This window comes from Stegodyphus dumicola, chromosome 2, assembly GCF_044657685.1.
Source record: "Stegodyphus dumicola isolate Sdum_Otavi_A_Nest chromosome 2, ASM4465768v1".
NCBI classification, from domain to species: domain Eukaryota; kingdom Metazoa; phylum Arthropoda; class Arachnida; order Araneae; family Eresidae; genus Stegodyphus; species Stegodyphus dumicola.
Window position 1 is genome coordinate 178,785,486 of NC_140769.1, and position 12,912 is coordinate 178,798,397.

Consider the following 12,912-nt stretch of genomic DNA (forward strand, 5'->3'; position numbering starts at 1 on the left):
TGATACAAGATGGTAAGCATTGAGTTATTAAAATACATGTTTTATTCTTTGTACTACGAATAAAGAATTTCACATTTATTTGCTTTTGAATTATCCATTACGATCATTCACAACGGTCTATCTTTCAGTTCCTATAGAAAAGCTTCGTTCATTATTAGTTCTGTCTTGGGATTTGTGTACCCGGAAGCAATTAATGTCAAATAACGAATGCTATCAGTTGAAACATTTTATCGATGTGTCATTGAAGAAATAGAAGGAAATCGTACCAGAAATGCTTACTGGGACTTTTTCATTTCTGAGTTCCTTTGGGATACTAGAGTAACGTCGAAGAAGCTTACTTTCTGGTATATTGCCCAACGACTGATGGAAAGAAATGGGTTTTTCCTCACAACAATGAAAGCTACATCCTTTTGATTGCTATCGAGAACATCAAGAAAGTGTGAGGTGAAAAATTCCTTCCTTTTTTATCTCTTCTCCTCCCCTTTGGTCTGGAGATAGAATTCTCTTCGACCCTTTACTGAGCGGCTCCATAACGTATCATGTGCTTCGCCTATAGACTCACAACAATACGCGAAGGGTTGCCATTTTTCCAGGCTTCTTGCGATTTTGGCTACTTCTGGCTGTTGATCTTACTTGCAGAATTCTGATTGTTGCCAGTCTGTTGCACCTTTCCTTTTCATGCAATGATCGACAGTTAGCAGCAGTAACTTCTAAGTACCTTAGAGTGCTTTTTAATATACTCTTTGAAAGAGTTATATTTATTATTGGTTTACGTTTAGGAAGATAGAGAATATATAGTTATAAGAAGAGGAATATTTAGAAACATCCAGCTTTAATTTGTAAAAGCAGAAATACTGAAGTCGGATGAAAACCTGCGAGAAATAGTAACCAAATTACATGAGTAAAACTAATAATATACAAATAAAAAATAAGCAATTAATAAAACCTAAAGAGATGGATAAAAATATTTTTAAGGCAAGTTAAATTAATGACACATATTCGGATCATAAATTAAATTAAAATACCTTTAAAACTTAAATAATAAAACAAATGAAAGGGAATAAAAAAAATGGAAAAATATCTGAAAGCTTTCACATTTTATATTACGCCCAAAGGGACTTTTTTTAATGTTTTGTGCGTTACATTTTCTTCGCGATTTGATAAAGTTATTCCTTTTATCATCGCTTCTAATTTGTTTAAAGTTTTCTTGACAGCAGGAATACAGACGCTAAATATTCCAATTCCTTAAAAGATCGCATATCGACATAGGATTTTACCTAAAGATTCCTGCTTAGTTTGCTGAAAGAGGATATATATATAGCTAATATCCTTACCAGTTTTACTTACTGCTAAAAGAAATACTGCATCAATAACAGAATTTTCATATTAATATTACGGTTCAGTTATCTTAAATCATCGGAGATTATTTTATCTGGTGCACTTTCTATCAGAAAACTAGAAGTTACACCAGCAGGACTTTAGTGGCTCCAATAAAACTTAAGCACTAATAAGTATTCATTTTAAAAGATAAATTTGGTGTTTGTGGTAGCAAAATGGATAAACTAACCAACGGTTGGCTTCTGTATTCCTCGATATGTGTCTTAGATCCAGCTTTGAGCGTTTGAATGATCTGCTCATTTGAGTGTTTTGACGTTTTTCGCCAGGTGTAACGAAAATACGAACCAGTTCTCTTTAAATCTTCTTCGCGAAGATGTTTTTCCTAAGAAAGATAACTCTTGACGGAATGAATTGTCTGACGGGCATTAATTGCCCTTCCTGAAGCTAAACTAAAAGACCTAAAATCAAACGCTTTTAACTAATGTCCTTGATAACCTTCATAGTTTGAGTAATATATTCTAGGTGTATTATAGTGTTTGCGCTATAATTGTTAAAGCTGTCAATCTGTTATGAATTTAATAGATTACTTTGTTCCAGTAAGAAATGTGTTAATGTGTTCTAGAATCCTTTTTGATCTGTATAACATTAGAAGAATTGTGTTTTAGAGTCATTGGGTTATTTTAATGCTGGAGACCTGAGAAATGAGCAATGTCCTTGCCGGGACTCAAACCTGGATCTCTCGAATACGCGCCGAGTGTGATACCGTTACACCACGAAGGTATGCAGAAAGGAGGGAGAAAATACCTTATATACTCCCCCTTTTAAAGGGCGACTAGGAATTAGGGGCCCCAATCTCCAAATCCTGGAGGTGGAGAATCATCATCCACCACCTTTTTTAGTTCGGGCGCCTTTGTAGAGACATTAAGTATTTTTTGAAAGGTTCTCAACCTTTTGACTAACGCGTACCATCTAAACAAAAACTGGAAACCTTTAGTACCACCACTACAAAGTACTACTACCACCACCACTCTTGAACAAAGCTCAGATCGCATAAATTTACGAGTGTTAGAGAAAAAACTCAATCAGGATGTTGGTGTTTTAATTTTTGAATTTAACAGTTAAAATACTTTGCTTCTTTACGTACCACCTATTTTTCTCTTGCGTACCACCAGTGGTACGCGTACAATCGGTTGAGAACCCCTGCCTTATAGTATTGCAAAAAGCGTTCATTCATTCTTACCCTTTCTAAGCTCATTGGGACAAAGGAGAGTTTTAAATATTAAAAATAACAATGTTCATGGTACTACAGTTAACCCTTGCGATTATGTCCTCTGGTTATAGTTGTCCTCCACTATAAGGATGGGTGCAAAAATTCTTTAACTGATAAGAGTATATTAAACCCTTTTCGCTGAGTGTTAAAAGGAAGGGTCTCTTTTAAGTCGCTCAGCTTCTCTTCTAAATCCTAGTTTCGCTATGGCGACCTTTCGTTATTTTTTGCAGAAGTCGAGGCGTCGTTATAATGAGTGTCTGTTAATTAAAATGAAACAATAATAATATAAAATAAATGACATTTTCACAAAATTTTGGGGTAACAAATCCTTATCCAAGTAGTATATTATAATGTGAATCTTTTTCTCATATGACAGCACAACAGTGAGGCTATGGCGGTTTTTGTAGTATATAAAATGCACAACTCTAAGTAAATTTTTCCCTAAGATTCTCTAAGATTTCGTTTCCCAAAGATTTATACGATTGGTAAAATTGAAGGAAGCAAACGTACTTCTAGTGTTTAAAATAAAGTCGAACGCATCTTGAACTTTGTTTTTCAGTACTGAAAAATATAGTTTTTCAGTGGTGGTAGTCGTACTTTTTAGTGGTGGCACTAAAGATTTTCAATTTTATTTAGATGGTACACGTTAGTCAGAAGGATGAGAACCGCTGGTCTAAAAGATGCAACAGCAACTGTTAGCGGGTGGTCAGGAACAAAAGCTGGATTTGTTGAGAGAACAGTCCAAGGTTTGCCATCACAAGCCCGAGCGGCAAAATCTCTAAAAGTCTTTTGATATGTTAGCGATGTCAGAAGCTTAATAGAATGGAGGCTTGCACTCGTTTTTGGCTTTTGGAGAACCGTAGCGTCTTTTATTCGCAAGCATCTCATTCCCATAAATACCGCAGTGTGAAGGTATCCATTGAAAAGATATCTTGTGGGAAAGTTCTTTTATGGCTTCCTGACACTGTTGAACGCATATGTTCTCCCACTCTTGGTAAGAGGCGATGGCCTGTATTGATGAAATCGAATCAGACAGTACAACCACCCTCCTGAACGAGCTCTGTCTCAATGATAATTGTTGGAGAGTCACATGAATGGCTTTCAGTTCTCCATCAAAGTGCGTGGAGTAAGCCCCTACAGGTATATAGAAAATGTAAAGCTTGATAAAAACTCCAACTCCAGCCCTCTGGATCCTAACGGTCAGAGAGCCATCCGTGTATACATGCATCCATTCCTTAGCCGGAAAACGTTGCTCAATTGTTTCCAAAGCCATAGCTCTTATTTTAGTTAGTTTAATACGAGAGTTACTTGTTTTCATTCCTAAAATAATTTCTTATGTAAATTTTTTTATGAAACTTTTTTTTTTCCTAAAAAATTGCGTGTTTCATGTGTTTAACTATAAGGCATTTGTTAAAAATATAAAATGTAATTTGTTAAAAATATAAACGGTAAAAATATACTAAAATATGTTAACAAAACTTTTTAATTTCTATATTCAAAAATCCGTTTTCGATTTGTGAAACAAAATCATAATGAATAAAATAAATAAATGAATAAGATATGATAATGAGGACAGGGGAATATAAATATTCTTTAATATTGGTTCATTTCTTTTTTAAATTTAAAAATATACCAAAATTTGCCTTTAATATGAGTAGAAGATTGATTTAACCGTCATTTTCAGAATGTGTATGTGTACAAACTGTTATTAAATTTTAACACTGCATTTGAGTCAATAACCAATCTACAAACAGATCATCTTAGTGATAGTTTTCTGAATCCTATTTTTAACATTAATAATGATCATTTAGAGACCTTATTTACGTTTAATTTTTTTTTTCAATCTCTTCCTTTCCCTTATTGATTTTAATATACCATGATAAAAAAATTCTTTAAAATGTATATAGTAATAGTTTTTTAAATTTTTTTTTATTTTTATTTTAAATAACTGAAATTTAAGGTAGAAGAATCGTAGAGCTCAAATGCGGTTCAAAAGTAGCGTTTAGCCAAAAATGCACATAAAATGCTCTGATGCTGTCTATTAAGCCTTAACCACCGAATTCAAAGCTGCTCATATTTGGCGCATTCAGAATATGCGCCAAATATGAGCAGCCTCCTCTACGACAGCTTTTCCAAGAAAAGGTTTAAAAAAAGCAAAAAAAAAAAATGTTCTCTGATCCCATTTAGGAAGGAAACGTGCGTAAGTAAAAGAAAGCAGGGGGGAAGAGGGAAAAAAAGTCAGTTCGTATTCTCCTTTATTCGTGGTAGAAGGGCCTATGTGCGGCTATGTCATTTACTGTTAACAACATGGAACAAAGCCCCCTTCTCTGCATTCTTTTTCCTATCCGGGATAGAACAGAAAAGAGCTCCGTATTTAATATCGTCGTCCTCCTCTAATTCGTCTTCCAAAGTTCCGTATTTTTTTTTTTCCTCCCTCAGCCTTCTTTTTAACAGAAATGATTTCTACCCGGGCGCTTCTATTTTTAGGATTCCGGTGAAATCATCTCCCCACTTCGTCCTTACAACGTAACCCTTCCTCCCATCCCCTTTCCTCAGCTCTTCTTGTTCTTTCGTCTTTTAATGCAAAGGGTTTAAATTTAAATGCCTCTTCCTGTGAACGTAATATGTGCATGAGTGTTTGTGTAACAGCGTTGGAGCAATGTAATGTATTAACTGAAATAAAGGCAGTCGCGATATGTCCTCCGCTTTAAAAGAAGCAGAATAATGGCTGTAAACAATGTACTTAAATCGTTAAGTTTCGTAATTGCGTGTGTTATTAAGTTTTGACTAGGCTCGAGATTCCCAATCTTGGGTGGTGTTTTAACATGACGTTGAGGCGAAATTAATTTTTTTTGTCTGTTTTCAAGGTCACTTAGTAATAATTTCGTAGTTCTAATCATTATTCACTATATCACTGAATTTATCCTCTTTTGGGGACTCCTCTTTTTTGGACCAAAGGGCCGTTAGATCCAAACGGTTATTAGTCTGAAAACGACATCTTGCGTCGTTTCACTTTCTGCGGTGATTCATGTTTCAAACTGTTGCCACCAAATATTATCGCCATGTATTACATTCAAAGAAAGTAAATAATAAAGAATCTGCATGAATGCATGAATGCTTCTCGCACTGTGAAAAAACAACGGTACCTAGAGCCGTCAAATTTTGAATAACGCAGTCCTCCAACCGAACATGGGCACCTGGCAACGCGAATTTGTTTTATTATCTATTTCAAATTTTGAAAAACTTCAACGAATTTTTGATTAACAAACTCGACGATTTAAAAGCGAGCGATGGCAACACTGTACGGAAAAATCATTTTTAGCGCCAGCGCGTGTAACTGCGTATCGGAAATTCTAAAGATAAGTTATTTTAAGTAATTTTGATATTGCTGTTGAATTTCATTTTGTGTGGTTTAAGTGCGAAGAATATGATACTTAATAAATAAAGATAACGCACAAAACGATTAAAAGGATAGGATATACAAAAGAAAAGTAGTACAGTGAAAAATATTATAATCTCTTAATAATAAATATAATTTGTATCTGTATGCTTTCACATGTAAATTACAATGCAGTTATTTTTTAAAGTTTTTAATGTGCGCTTATTTAAAACCCAAGTTAATTAATAATGAGCATGTTTCAACTAACTATTTTATATTTAAATCTTTTATTAATTTAGTTTTATTTTATTTTATTTCACGATACCAGTTCTCATATTTGTTAATTAATCACACACTGTATCTCCCTACTGAAAGGTTCGCTGCCATCATGAAAAATTGACAAAGATTTTCCGAGCACGCCAATAAAATACTTTTTGCATTAAGCTTCACTATTCATCTAAGTTCTTTGATGAAGATGGAGGTCACTTTGAAATACGTCCAGACGATAGTGGCAGAAAGAACAGTAACGGTTATATTTGAAAATATGAACTATTTTAGCCTAGCAGACGACTTTTTAGTTGCTTGCAGAGACATTAGGATTTTTTGGAAGCAGGAAACTTGGAAAATGAGCAACGCCCTCTCCGGGAATCGAACCACGGTCCTTTCAAATATGCGCCGAGCGTGCAGACCACTATACCACGAATGCACGCTAAGAAGGCTGGAGAAATACTTTATAGGCCTTAAAGTGCAAGTAGTTTAGAGTAGAATAAATTTTAGGCAGAAGGAAAGAATGGAACTGACGCGAGAACATTATTGCATTATGATTTTAAAGTGGAATTAAATCGAAAAAGAATGCTTTCAACATATACAGTTCGCATTTGGAAATGAAGGTCCTCATGCTACTATCTTCAGATGGTTAACAGAATTTCACAGAGGTCGTTTTTCGCTTCAAGATGAAGAACATACAGGAAGGCTGTTGTCAACAGTAATCCCGGACACTGTGTCCTGCTGCACGGAAAATATTGTTGCGTTTTTCTTTTCTGACACCAGTTATTACGTTATTTTCTTCCTTCACGTTCGTAGGGGGTTCGTAGATTTGGAGTGAATAACGACGACACTTGATGAAGTATCGAAACACACTTTATTAGCCGGTATTAATCAAGACAACTTCAAAATCACGTTACAGTTGTCGAAGAACTACTATAAACACGTTGACACAATCAGCGACACAGCCTTCAGGTTATCAGGCTATAACGGTGGAGACAGCTTCATTGCAAAGCACCAGAGTACAGGTCTGCTCGGTCGTTCTCGGAATTCCACGTACTCTCGAGACTTCCCACGCTACAACTCGTGATTTACTCGACGACACACAAAGCACGGCTCCCGACTCTTCGGTTCAGTCGTTCCCGGAGCTCAACATGCTCTCTCGACGATGCAGTAACTGTGATACACTAAGAGACTCTTTCGATGCAGTCGATGACCCACTCGGCACTCGTTGCCCGGCTGTCAACTCGATCGACTCCGCACGGCTCGCTAGACGAGGCACTCTGACTCGCCCTCTCGACGAGGCACACTCTCCCTGATGCGGACCAGAAGGGCTTATATAGCTTTCGGCTTGTGTTCGAGAACGTTCTGGGCTAAACCGGTAAGAATTCGTTCCAGAAGGTTCTCCATCCGTCTATGGTATATCGCCGATTTTGTCACCAAATGGGCGATTTCTCGCCAAATGTGGCAACCCTGCCTTCCCTTACAATTTTATGGGAACCCTAAAACTGCTTTGCGGGGAAGCCATCTTACCGCTCCTGTACATTTCGTAACAATATTAATCGATGATAATCGCTGCACCTACCAAATGATACAGAAGGAACTTAAAATTGGGTCCGCCACCATACATAAAATTATTCATGAAGAAACTGCATGTGAAAGAAACTAGTTTGTCGTAGGGTTCCCCACAGCTTAACTGAGCACAAAATGAGTAGCATGTCAGAATCAGTAAAGAAACTCTTCGATTACTTAAAGATGGTGGCCACCATATTTTTCTAAACTCGTTACTCGTGATGAAACCTACATACCATTTTTTGACCTTTCTTCACTTCAAGAAGGTATGTATCATCATAGTATATCAAGTATGGGTCTCTGAAGATGGTCCCAAGCTCACAATGGTAAAAAGACAACGTGCCATGAAAAAAGTAGTATATGCCGTTTTCTTCAGAAGTACATGATTGGTCAAAGCCATGAAGCTGGAAAGACAGAAGATAGTCACAGCTAACTGATACACCACTGTCTTCCATAAATTCTTAAAGAAGTGAATAATAGAGGACACATACCCCACCATGACAGTGCATGTAATGTTGAAATACATATACAATTCTTCGAGATCATGAAAAAAAATTTTCAAAAATCGAATAAAATTTCAGTATTTTACTCGTTGGGGGTGAAGGAGGTTTATTTTTATCGTTAAGTTTTGTTTTCGTAATAATCAAGTTTTATGATGTGCTAACACATCTTCTGCAAAGAAGCTCCATAAAATGTGCAACTAAACAAGTTTCAATTATGTTCAGTTCAGATCCACAAGTATTCCATCCCATTAAAGAAGAAATAAGCAAATTTCCGACAGCTTATCCTAGCAGGAAATTTAATCACAATTTTAATTTTGGGTCTGCAAAAATTATTTTATAAGTTTCCTTCATTTGGTCAGTTTGATTGTCTTGATGATTTTCACATTCACAGAAATTTAACTCGGATGGCTTATGACATTAACTCCAATCCAGTCTAACGCTTATAAAATTCTAATGTATTTCTTTTTTTCTTTTTCTTGTAATTTTTTTTTCTACTATTTCCTTCAACAAATGGCACTTGTTTTCACTTTGCTACACCTCCCCCCCCTTTTTTTTTTTTTTTTTTTTTTTTTTTTTGTTCCGGACGATGAGAGTCTTACACCTACTAACCCTTGAAATGGATAGAGTTTCAATTAAAATCTTGTTGATGTTTTGTCTAGTTTTAAGTTTTACTTTGGTGTATTTCTCTTCTGACTTGTTTCCATTTCATTCTCATGATATCCATGAATTTAAATTTCTGACTCGTATGAGCTCGAAAAGAACTTTTCTATCGGCTAACTATCAGCATGTTCAGAAATCATAATTTTTCAATACTGCTCAAAAAAAAAAAAAAAAAAAAAAAAAAACACTGACATTATAAAAGCATATGTATTTATTGTTTTTATTTTTTGTTAAATGAAGCGAATGATTTCAAAAAAAACAAAAATATTTTAAGCAAAACAAAAATTCGTAAAATTGTTCTGAAAAATCTGTTTTCTGCTCCGCTGAACTGAATTAAAGAAAAATAACATATTCCAAAGTATGTTCCATTTTTTTATTACGTTTTTCCTTTTCCATAACTAGAATGAGACTTAACAGGACTGGGAATATTTCTCAATTTATTTTTCTGTTTTTTTATTTGTATGTGGAAAACAGAAATGCAAATGCAAATCAAATTTTAAAAAAGTCCTTTTTTGCTGATTGGTCTGCAGCATTATTGTCGCAACTATTATGCGAGTTGGGTTCGCTAATTCTCTATTATTATGTGAAATATCAAGACTTTTGAATATTTATTTTTACTAGTTAAGCTCGAAATTTCTTCCTTTCTCCCACTCTGTCGAGTATTATAGGCATCATGAAAAAAGGTCTGCTTCGTTTTACAATAATGTTTAACTATCTTCAGTGAATACTGAAAATAATGATGTAAATTCAAATTATTTTATTTTTACTAATTACGAGAGAACATTTTTGTTCTTTTAGTTTGGTATCATTTGATTTCTTTCTTAAAAATTATTTAATGAATTGCGTTTCGAGGGACATTTTAAAAATATTTCATGAAAATGCAGGAAGATATCGACCATTCGTTAATAAGTGTAATTAAAATGACAGACCACTTAAATTTTTATTCTGAGATCGATTCTCAGTTTAAATTGGTTGCATGAGTATTCATGTGTTTCATAAGTGTGTAAATAAATATGAATCAGATTCTTTTTATAAAATCTTCTGCCTGTGGAAAAGATTACATTGTATAGGCTGTAGAGTCATTAGGCTTTTTGATGTTGAAGATGTTAAAAATAAGCAATGCCCTCACCGGGAGTTAAACCCTGAACTTCTCGAATACGAGTCGAGTATGTTTTCAGTTATAGCACTAAGGCATACGGAAAGGAGAGGAAAATACCTTATATACTCTCCCTTAAAAGGGCGACTGGGGATTAAGATACCCAGTCACCAAATCCTGGTAGTGATGAATTGTTGTTCCCCATCTTTTAGTTCGGGCACCATTGTAAAGTCATTAGGATTTTTGGTGCTGGAGACGTGAAAAACGAGCAGTGCCCTCGCTGGGACTTCATCCTGGATCACTCGAATACGCGTTGATTAGGTTTCCAATTATACCACGAAGGCATTCGGAAGGGAGGGAGAAATTGCTTTATTAGAAATTTAAATGCCGTTGCTTGGGCAATTGCACTTAGATTTCTCGACCTCTTTCTGGACTTAGTTGAAAACTTGCGACAAAGCGACTGCATTTGGACTCTGGCTTTCACATCTTTCACTTGAAGCACTCTTCTTGTATGAGCTTTTTGTGCAACTTCCGAGCTGAAGATCCGAATGGTGAATTTCTTTCGTATTTAGTATGAAAATTCCTTTGTACTTGTACACTGCGAAAAAAAAGAACATAATTAAATTGAATATAATAGTAATAAAAAAACCAGGTTTTCAGATTTTAAATTACTTTCAAAGGGACATTTTTTAACATTTTGTTTGTTAACTTTATTTATTAAATATCACGCTCTTCGCACTTAAATAATAAAATTCACTTGAAGAGAATATCGCAAAATAGAAATTGAGTATATCTTTAGAATTTCCGATGCAGGGTCTCGCGCGTTGGAAATAAGTTTTTTTTTTTTTTTTTTTTTTTTCTTTTTTTTTTTTTGTGTGTGTATGTACTTTACCACGTACAAAGTGTTTTCCCGTAGAGTTCATCATGAATTATATGTAATATATGGGTCATATATAAAATAAAATACATTTTAAACATATATAAAATTTTATTAACTGTAATTTCATGCAGGTGAATAAAAAAAGAGAAAGAGAACGTTGATGTCTAATTTCCTTTGGGTTTCACGCAGATATTCATGAAAATGACTGACTCACCCAAAATATTTAAATAAATTAATCAGTTATTCAATTTACAGCTAAAGATCAGATTTCGCGAATGGCAGCAGTTTGCATATGCTGTATCTTCATTCGTTTGTGTATTGCTTAATAATTCGTTATCTAATTATCGACTGGAGATAAAGTTTTAACATATTCATGTTTTCCCAAATTAGATTTTAGCTCCTCTCTGCTTAGTATGCCTCACGTTATATTCGAGCTTTTATGCAGAAAAATTTTCATGTACATTCACGATAACCGATACCTTTATAAAACATATGAGCAAAGCAGAGAACAGTGATAGCAGAGCCGCTGTAATGCGACATGCACGAGAAAATGCGTGTGGGCATATTTTACCCTCTATAGATATGTAATGATAAATTAAAGTAAATATTTGAGCTTGTTTACATATCATAATTTATGCTGTGATATTTTAATTCGATTTGTATTGTCATGAGTAAAATATTTTAATAAGTATAAATAATGTGGAATAATGTATAATAAACATAAAAATCTAAAGAATTTCATCGACTATGTAAATCTAAATTTTCAGCTCAAAATATATTGCATTTCGAGAAACAAGTAAGCTGTCTGTTCTCTTTACGAGCAAAGTATTTTATATTGATTTTTCATATATATTTAATTTTATATTGACTTTCATATAACTCCCTTCCTTTCTTCTTTTTATATTGCTGAATAGATAGTGTTACTTATATGTTGTGTTTATTGCGAGAGATATACGATTCTGAATAGAATAGCATGTGCCTGGAGAAGGGAGACTGGTTGTTTGCATCTCAAACTATAGAAATTACAGAACTTAAAATTAATACCCAATAAATTGTGTTTGGTACTCCCCTATATTTTGCACAGTAAAAAAGTTTAGCTACTTTATTTCCCACAATTAAAAAGAAACGTTTTTTCACTTTAATCCGGAAAACTCATATTATAAGATTACATACACTTTTTCGTAAAATCCAATGCAGTGATGCTGAATTTTTTTCTTTACCATTGCCATCCTGCCTTTTGTAAAGTTTTCAAGCAGTTAAGCTGAAAATCGGTAGAAAGGAGATCAGAAATTCGTCTTTAGAATGGGTTTCAAACATAGAAGAAAAGAAAACAAAAAACCTTTTTTCGGGGGGGGGGGAGGCGGTTACGGTCGAGCCATAACATCTTCCATCTATTTGAAAACGTTCTGATCTCTTTATTGCAGGATGTTATTTTAAAACGTGAGGTTAGTTCAGAAATTGAATTCGGGGTCTTTTCCATTCTCTGGTAGCTGTTACGGCGAAAGAACAGAAGGGGAAGTTATCGACCAAAACGAAGTGGTTTATTCTCTACCCCCTTCTTCCCCCTGGCATCTTTTTAAATTCGTGAAAGTGATGAAGTAGTTGGATTTAGGATCAGATAGAATCTCTTGTGTTGGATTGTTATCAATGTTTTCATAATTTTTTGACTGAATCTTATCGTCTTCATAATCTTGGCTATCTTATCTGTACTTTTTCATGACTCTGTTCTTATCTATTTTCGAAATCTGATATCGAGTTCTTTTTTTTTTTTTTTTTTTTCCTTCCCGTGTTCCGCTCATAAATGATTTTTTTTTTTTAAGTCACTGAGTCTTTTTAATTAATTGCTCTTTTATTTTTAACGAAGTGTGGAAGATTCAGTGGTTATGTAAGACTTAATCACTTATTGTTATGAAAATGCCTAAGAGAGATCCAGGAAACGAAAACTGAGAT